We start from the raw sequence: 9,950 nt of genomic DNA on the forward strand, positions 1-9,950 counted from the left end.
CTCTTTTAGTGGATGCTTCTCCTTTTTTTAACTTGCTATTCTTGATAGCACTCTCAATAATTTCGTCAGAGATCACCATATCAGTGAAATTTTTTGTTGCATTCTCTATCATCTTTTCATAATAGGAAGATTTCAAAGTGTTGACAAACAACACTATAATTTTTTTTAGGTAAAAGAGGTTGCACTTGAGAAGCTATATCTCTCCATCTCTAAGTGTATTTCTTAAAGGATTCATTTACCTTTTTCTTCAGTTCTGTAAGGACAAACGATCAGGAGCCTGTTCAGCTAGAATAGATATGGGTTTCGTTCAGCTAGATTTACCACCTAACAGTGGAACCCATAAAGTTATCTTGGAATACGTGTATTAATAGCTTTTCATTGTGAGTATGGGCTATCATCTTTCGACAGTACATGATAATATGAATTTTTGAATACTTTGTACCATCATATTTCTTAAATTTTGGTATTTTAAACTTTGAAAAAAAAACTACATTCGAAACTAAGCAAAGCCCAGCAGCATCAATAGAATCATAAAAATCAATTTCTTCTACAGCCCGTAACTTTTGTTCTAGCATACTAATCTTTGAGTCTTCTTGAAATTCAACCACTTTTGCCTTTTCTTTCTCTTTTTCTTTCAGTTCACCTAGATCAGGAACTTGGGTTGATTTTACTGTCTTTTTAATAAAGACAGGATTCATATAGCTATGGTAATGTCCTGGGTTTGAAGCTGATGGCATTCCAATATATATAAGATATGTGAATTATTATGGTAAAACCTCTTGTGTAGATTAGGCTTGAGGTGGACTAAAACCATATGGATATAGGGAGTCAGTCATTTCTTGTGATGGATGGTCATGTTGACTAGTATTTTTTTTCTACTCCTTTCTCTTTATTTAACTTGTTCAAGACTTCTAGAATCCTGTTCAATTCTCCTTCAAGCTTTTCTTGGATTTTTTCTATCTTTTTGAGACGATGAGAGTTTTTTTGCTTTATTTGTCTAGCCCTGGCTCTTGTGTTATATCGATAAGTAGGGTTTCTGCTGGGTAGAGCTATCATTGAACCTTGAGTACCATAATTATATTACTATTAGAAATTATTTGTTCGATGCAAGATGTGCTAATGCATGCATGAAATGTACTAACATTTACCACATCACTATTATTGATAAAAAAAATCTTTATCTGAAACTTTATTTATAAAATTTCAAAATTACATCCTAATAAAGTCAAAGCAATATTCTAAAGTCCCAAACATCATCCTTTTTTTTTTTAATGCCTCATAACAAATTTTTTAGCTTGCTAGTAATGATTTTGTGCCTCGTCTAGGAAATCAAGTAATTATCTATTGCCCATAAGCTCTCATTGGTTACACCATAGCCTTTAAATCTTCCATTTTTTCTTTCATTTCTGATGCTTTGTCTACGACAACGCATAACTAATTAAACAAATACCTTAGATGCATTTGTTTTTCTATGCAGATATATTTTCATAACTCACTCTATTTAGCTTACCTTTTGTATTCATCAGACAAAGCTTCTACTTGTGCTATGTCTATCCACTATCTCTTATAGCATCTGACTGTGTCTATGTGCCCTAGCAGTAACTTTTTATCCTTCATCCACCCTCACTTTCAATTTTAAAAGTCGAGTAAGCTCGGGTGTGACTAATGAATATATCATGTCAAATCATTGAATAAGGCTTTTCATTGGTCTTTTTGCTCCGTGAGGCTTTGGATTTTCAATTCTTTAAGCTTCAGACACTCTTTCATTTTTAACTTCAATTGCTTATTTTCTTATTCCAACTCATCTTTCTCAGTTTAAAGCTTTCTCTTAACCGTTTTCACTTTAAGCAAAGAATCTTAAAGAATGGGCTTTGGAGAATGGCCAACTGATTGTTCTAGAGGAAACACAATATCCTTACCCCTCCTTGCATGCCACACACTATATTCTAGGGTGACATCATAAGTAAGCCTTCATTGGTTAACCCTGATGGTTTTCTTTCATGCTTTCTTAATCTTTTTAATCATTTCATATACCTCTTTATCAATGAATGAAAACTCTCACTGGTTAAGTCTATAGGTTTTTGGAATAAATTACTCGCATCCGGATTGTCTTCTCACCAAAGTTGGGGTGTAAGTGATAACACCCTATAGGCCTAGTAGGAACACCCACGGTTGACTCTCATAACTATATAACACTGTATCATGACACATCCAATGTGCTCTTTAGATTATGCCTTGACTATCAAAGGCTCAAAAGTATGAAACCCATTCTTCTTTTGACTTTGCTTGAGGCCATATGCTATAACAAAACTCTTTGACTAAGGCACTAGAACGTAGGTATGGTTTGTAAAACTGACTTTCCACACATTTAATGTGACTTTTCATCCAGACATAAAGTAACTGTAAACACCCATTAAATTGACCTTCACCATTTTTGTGGTAAAAATTTAAAGAACAAATGGTTTCTGCCAAAATGGTCGGTGCTGCATTGATTTGGTATGCTAACTGATCAACGAAGTCTATCACTGCAACATCAACATATTCGATGACTTTTGGGAAGATCACCGGCCTATATAAAGCTATAACCATAGCCACTAATCCCTAATCATCATTAATATACCCCTGGATGAAGTTTCACAAAAAACTCCATGAGATAGCCTTACTTTCACCTTTTGTCTTGACACATGCATCAATTTGAGGCAAGCCAAGTCCAAGCATTTTAGTCAATTTTTTACGATAGCCCACCTTATTAGACAAGTAAATCTTATCTAGGATTGACAAATCGAAGCGAAATAGGATCATATACTTCTCAATTATGGGCATCATGTCTACTTTATTGAAGATAAAACACCTATAAAAAGGGTCTTAAAATTAGATGATGGCCCTAATCAGATTATTGTCCACATCTACTTAAAGCAATGATGCTATGTCTCCATATCTGTTCTCAAATGCTTTCTATTTTTTTCTACTTATGCATCCCTAAACATTATCTAAGTCAGCTAGATCATTTTGCTGTGGCTCGAGATGAACTCTCTCGGACAACGATAAGATAAAACCTTCAAGCAAACAATTTTTTTATTTTCTTTGACCTTCTTCTGACTTGATTTTCAATTGATGAGTAGATTCATAATGGACTAATGTAGACTTTGATTGCATTTGACTTTCCATAGATGTAAGTATGAGATCTAATTTATCAATAACTGATATATGGCAAATATTTTCTATATGAGAATGATGCAAATGATAATGTTAAAACATGATCATGAAAATGATGCATAAAATGATATGACAATATTAAAACATGAGCATGAAAATGAAATGATATGAAAATGGTATAGATGCACAAAATCAAATAAACGAAATGGTTAGACAAGCAATATACTAGTTGTTCCTTCTTATGTCCTAATTTTAGGTTATATCTATTAATTGGGTAAGAAGGGCTATATCTTAAGGTTAGCCTTTTAGAGGTGAAGTATATGCAGGGTTAAGAGATTTTGACCACTAAAGGTTCTCAAATTATTTCTTGCATTATCGTTCATCATAGACTAGTAAGGTAGTCCAATCATCACTCATCATAGGCTACAAACGGAAAGGATTCAATTTGAGTGGGAGTATTTCGCTAACCATTGTGGAGATTATCATCTCACAAAAGCGTAGGTACTTTACTTCCTCCTAAAAGGGATGGAGCCTGGGTATAGAGCTCATGTAATACAAATGTATGTGATAGTGTGTATGAAAAAACATACAACTGTCAGCCCCATAAATCAAACAGAAACAAAAAAGAAAAATGCTAGTAAACAATTAATTACAATTTAAAACCATTAGATCAAAAGATAGGATAAATTTAAAAATTATGGCTTGACTCTCTAGATTCTCTAATAGAGTCGCCAAATTATCATAATATATAGATCCGTAAATCTATAGCTAGACTTAACAAAATAGAGTCGCCACCAATCTTTTGGAACTAGATGTGATTGACCACCTAAAGAATCTATCCTTTTAAAGAACTCCTAAGCTTAACTAATGGTCCTTAAAAGAATAAGTTCGGGTCTACTAACCAAAACAGGATTCAAGAGTTCAGTTACATATGGGGAATGTTATAGTACCCCCATATGCCAATCCGAATGATGGTACCATATTATTTTAAATTTATCATAGGGTCTCGATTCTAATGGTTTTAAGTTTTATATTGAAATATTAGAAATAATTCTTAAGATTCTCTATTAATCTGGTAGAATTCTTAAAAATATTTTTTCACCTTAAGAGTATTTAAGGATCCCATTTATTTTTTTAAAGAGGCTCCATCGTCGAAAAAAAAGTTTATTTATTATTTTTTTTGTTGAAAATATATCTAATTATTCCATCATTTGGGCCAAATTAAAAATATTTTCTTATTTTGAATTCTTAAATTTTTTTACTATTTGGACCTATTTAAAAATTCTTTCTTTTTTTGTTGGATTTCTAAATTTTTCACAATTTGGGCCTATTTAGAATTTTTTTTTTTATCTCTAAATTTTTCACCATTTGGATTAATTTAAAATTTTTTTTTTCAGAATTTCTAAATTTTTCACCATTTGGACCTATTTAGAAAATTTTTTTTTCGAAAAGAAAATAATATGACAATTATTTTTGTTAAAATTTCATTTAAATTATTTCACTATTTGAGATAAATTAGAGAAAATTTCTCACATAGGGACTTCTTAAGAATTTACCATTTAAAATTTTTAAGAATCTCACAATTGGATAATTATCACATATTTTCAACCAAAATTTTATTTGGAAAAGAATACAATTTATTGTATTAAAATTTCATCTAAATTATTCTACCATTTGGACTAAATTTAGAAAAAATTTCTCACCTAGAGATTTCTTAGGAATTTACCATTTAAAATTTTTAAAAATCTCATCATTGGGTAATTTGTATGTAATTCTAAAATTTATATTTTTTATTTTTTTATTTTGAAATAAATATTAATTATTGTTATTGAAACTTTATCTAAATTATTTCACTATTTGAGACAAATTTAGATAAAATTTCTCACCTAAAAATTTTATAAAAATTTACCATTCTCAAAATTTTATTTCATTAAGTTTTACAATTTTTTATTTTTTATTTTTTTTAAATTTAATCATGCAAAAATACTAAAGAAAAAGAGCAAACACAAAAATAAAATAAAAATAAAAAATACCAAAAAAAAGGTGAAACGGTTCGGCTGGGAATTCGACGCGGCTCGACTACAGGCACAGCAAACAACTTGAAACACGACTCAGGGGAAATCAACTCGGCTTGACTCGGCTCAACAGTAAGGTCTATGAAGTGGGATGAAATGGGTCAGCGTCACGGGTCGATCATCCGAATGAAAACGCACGAATCCTAATGGATCTCTTAAACGAAAAAAGGCATTGTTTTGGGACAATATAAAAGGTAAAAGTTTTCGTTTTTCTTTATATGCCTCCCTTCTTTCTTTCTCTCTTCCCCTATTTTTTGTCATCCTCTCTCTAAAAACTCAAATTTTCGATTGAATATTTCACCAAAAATTGGAAAAAGCTATTGAAAACTAGAAACTCTCGTCGAAAAAGATGAATTTGTCAAAAAATTGATCGAAATCTGAAGTTTTTTTCAAAAATTTTTCAGAAAAAAAACACTAAAAATTTTGAAAAATTCTTGAAAATCTTAAAGTTGCTTATGATACCTTCCAAAAAAATTTTCTAACTCTTGCCTTTTGTTTTCTGCCTTCTTTTTCGTGGATTTAATTTGTGTCCAAGCCTATATTTATAGGCATTGAGAGTTTCTAATCAATATTGATTCCTTCTCTGATTGGGATTCAATCTTTGAGTCCAATTTCAAGTTTACCAATCTTAGATTCACTGTAAAATTTTTTTTCTTTTTTGTTTTTTCATTATCTTCTAGAATAAAAATTATAAAAAAATAATTAAAATAAAATTCAAAACAAATAACCCAAAAAAATAAAATAAAATAAAAAATAAAAATAAAAATGGGCCAATTTGTCGTATTTGGGTTAGGCCCAATTGATCCAGGTTAGAAACCAATTTGGGTGTCTACATCTCAAGATTAAATAATCTAAGTAAAAAAATAATCTTACAAGAGAAAATTAAAAAAGATTTAGTAAATTTAGAAATTAACAAATACCCACAAAATCAATAAATAAAAAACTCAAAACCTAATCTCCATCGTTCAAACTGAAGAATAATGAGTTGTAAATATGCTGATAAAATTTTAACTTAATCGAACAACAAATTGACCTTGATCAAATTACTTGGCCGAAACTATATAAAACTCTCTTTTCTCTTTTTTTCTCTATTTTGTCGCCACACTCTCTTTTTTTCCTTTTTTTTTAGTCATATAAGGGTTTAAAGCCTTATAACCAAGTATGAAAGGACTAAAAAGTTCTTAATGAATGAGCTTTAGTTTTAGGCCACCTCCATATGAAGGAAACCAAACTCGACAGAAAGATATCCTTGCTTTCTAGGCTAAAAAAATCAATATGGTAAAAGTTTATGTTGCTTTGGAATTTTTGGATAATACCCTAACTTTTATTTATATCAAATTTCATTTAAAATTTTTTCTTCAAGATCCTTATTCCCCTTTGAAAAATGAGATGTGATTCATCAGTTAGATTATTGATTGCCATTGAAGTTGAAGGTGTTGGGATATGGTTAACATGTGAGTAAAAAATCTTATATCATTAAAAAATTTGAATGAGATGTCCTATATATGCATGAAGGACCTAAGAACCTAATAGCTTAAGCTTTTGGGTTCAAATGGTGTCCAACATGTATGTATGGGCCCTATGGTGTGTTTCTATGAGCTTCAAGTGTGGTTTATCTCCCCAACAAATAGTATTAGAGTAAGGTTATGGGTTCAAGTCCCAGTGGTATTGCTAGGGAGAGATTATTGGTAGATCAGAGGTTGACCACATCCATCAACTTTATGTGCTCGAACGTCGGTATTTAAAAGGTTTGACTTGAATACAGCGAGTATATGATAATATGCAAAAGCGAAACACCCAAGTAGGCAATGTGTTGAGTCAACTTAAAGTGTAAAATTGAGAAAGCACTGAGACAACCTATGTGGCAAGGTTAAATGTTGTGGCTTGGCCCAAAAGCATACTAGAGATGTAAGGTTACCTAGCCCAAAGAAGGTGTTGATAAAACTTACTCGCATGGAAGAGCCGAGGTGAGACTTGATCAAAACTCACAAGTGAACGGGAAAGATTATTGGGAGATGGGTCACATATGAGTAAAAAATTTCACATCATTAAAAAATCTGAATAAAATATCTTATATATGCATAAAAAGACCCAAAAACTTAGTAACTTAAATTGGGCTTAAGTGGTGTCTAATATGTATGATTGGACTCTTTGATGTGCTCTCATTAACTCCAAATGTGATTTATCTCCCCTACTTATGGTAAGGGTACAAATACATAGCATTGGAAGGAAACAATCAATTTATTAGGTTCTTGTCTTTTCAAGAAGACACTTCCATTGAAAAGTAAAGACATACTAACAATACAGTTTGGTTCTGGCTTTATATGTTAAAGTACGTGATTGATTCAAAGCTCTAATATGTTGCTTTTCCTCATGTCTTCCCTTAGGCACAATTTCTTTGGCCCTTTCTCTTTTCTAAATTTGGCTGCTTCTATTGATCACTTCCTCCAATGAATTTGTTTAACCACTTCATGACAATATAAACATAACCCTCCAAATCCAACAGCAATGCATCGTAGAGTGTCGATATTTCCATCGTTCAGGAACCCTTTAAATTCGTGCATTCAATTTTTAATCCAATTCCTTTTGCATTTACGTGCATTATGGATCTTTCCACGTGACCATAATTCACAACTCGATAATCTTTTCCTGCTTTGCTTGTAGAGTAATTAATGAGTAGCGGCGAAATCTAGCAAACTTGAAATTGCAATCAACTTCAGGTTGTCCAAAACAATCATCAGCTTGGACTGTTTAATTTAACCGTAAGCCCAAATGTTTCAAGTTCAAGAACCATCCCGGATTTAAATCTATAAGCGTAAAAGTTAAAGTCCATGCTGATTAGCACTGCAGTCTGCAGTTTTGGTGTTTTTTGTTTTATAAAGGCAATTTGGTTGCCCAAATTGGAATTGACCCAATATATAGCCTGACAATTGTTGCCAACTTGCCATTAGCTGTGAATGTGCTGATTCAAGTGTCACCTTTCCTCTCTTCCCACTCTGATATCTAATACTAAGAATAAAAAAAGAGGCAGCCAGGTTTTATGAAGTGGCACAAATTTCAACCAAGTTATAATTAGTGAAAAAGAAGATTGTAGGAAGCCAAGCCACTCAACATGTTTTAATATTGTGGGCACATATCCCTTATGGGTGACAAATATTGGCTGAACTTCAGCATATATGCATTATTATTTAACCATTTTATCAAGGTACGCTGCTCTTCACCCTTGTATCCCTTCTACTTTAAATCATGTGACCTCACAAAGCAAGGAACCTCAAAGATTTTGCACCCAACATGAATCTTCTAGATATAAATATATTATACTAAATAGTATGGACTATTTTATAGATTTGTTACAGTAAGAGATAAGAGAAACACAGGCCTCCTCTTATCATGCAAAGTGGGAACCCATTTGAATATATTTTGATATGATATATATTTATATAGTCAAATAATGGTGCTTTGGGTAATCATAAACACTTCCACGTTAGGTGTAGGATCTTCCACGATGTGGATGGATGCAACTCCATGGGGAAAAAATTTTCTTACCAAACTCCACAGTTAAAATTGAACGAAAATTTTAATGATATGTAGTTGCATTTCTTTCTTTAGACAACATTTTAAGTTGAAGTTTCTTTAATAATATTTTTTTGTTTTAAGGGAAGGAGAGCCTTACATTAAGAGAAGGTGGGAGGTTGGGATCGAATCTCAATTTAATGTCTTCTTAAGGCTTTCTTAATCACTAGGCCAAGAAGTTAAAGACAAAATTTTTTTAATAATAAATGTTTGAATCTTACCATAAAATTTATAAGTTATCATCAATGATTAATGCAAAAAAAAAAAGTAGGTAGAATCATCAGAATGTTCGATGGATCTGCCGTGGTCAGGGAGAGGGGTTTGGAAGATGAGCCAAGTGCAGTTAACCAAACTAGAATGGTTGTTTGTGTTCCAAAGCTTTTCTGGTATGTGCTGGACAGAATATCAATTATTAGATGATTTCAGGTTCAGACAAGATATAATAATCACAGAACACATTTAGAATCTAAATCTAATCTGATTGTTTGATTAGTGGAACAGTCTTTGTCTTGTCGACTTTGGACTCATCTTACAAACTTTACATATATGAACAAAAAAGAAAAAAAAAAAAGGGATGATAGGAAGATTGATAAAGATTTAGGGTATAATATATATAATCATGATTGTGATTGCCTGATTGAAACTAAAGGCAATTCAATCAAATTTTTTAGCCCTCTTAACATAGAAAAAATACATCACATCACCAAAAACCCAAAGACTATTGCCAATCTGGAACCCACATTATACCATAGTCATCTCCACTAAAATGGCACACATGAAGTAGTGGCTGTTCATGCAACAACTCATTTAGTCATCATTTCACTTTCTCCCACCAAACTTTCCAAAAGTTGTTGGCTTTAATCCCCTCTTCCTTGCCCTCTCTTTTTCTTTCACTACTTCTCTGTGCCTATGCTTTTGATTTCTGTCATTCATGATGTTAATTAGTAAATGTGCAAAGCTTGTTGTGGAGTACTAATGGTAAAACACTAGAACTATCACTCCTTGTGCTTCAATCTTGTTGAAAAGAGATCAAATTAGAAATTAAGTCAAGTTGGTTTAATTTTTCTCTAAGGTTTGTGTCAAAGTTGCAATTTTACAAAAAAAAAAAAAAAAAAACAATATTCATTCCTTTTTTGAAAGGAAGCC

This window comes from Durio zibethinus, chromosome 18, assembly GCF_047325235.1.
Source record: "Durio zibethinus cultivar Kanyao isolate XHJ-2024 chromosome 18, ASM4732523v1, whole genome shotgun sequence".
Taxonomy (NCBI): domain Eukaryota; kingdom Viridiplantae; phylum Streptophyta; class Magnoliopsida; order Malvales; family Malvaceae; genus Durio; species Durio zibethinus.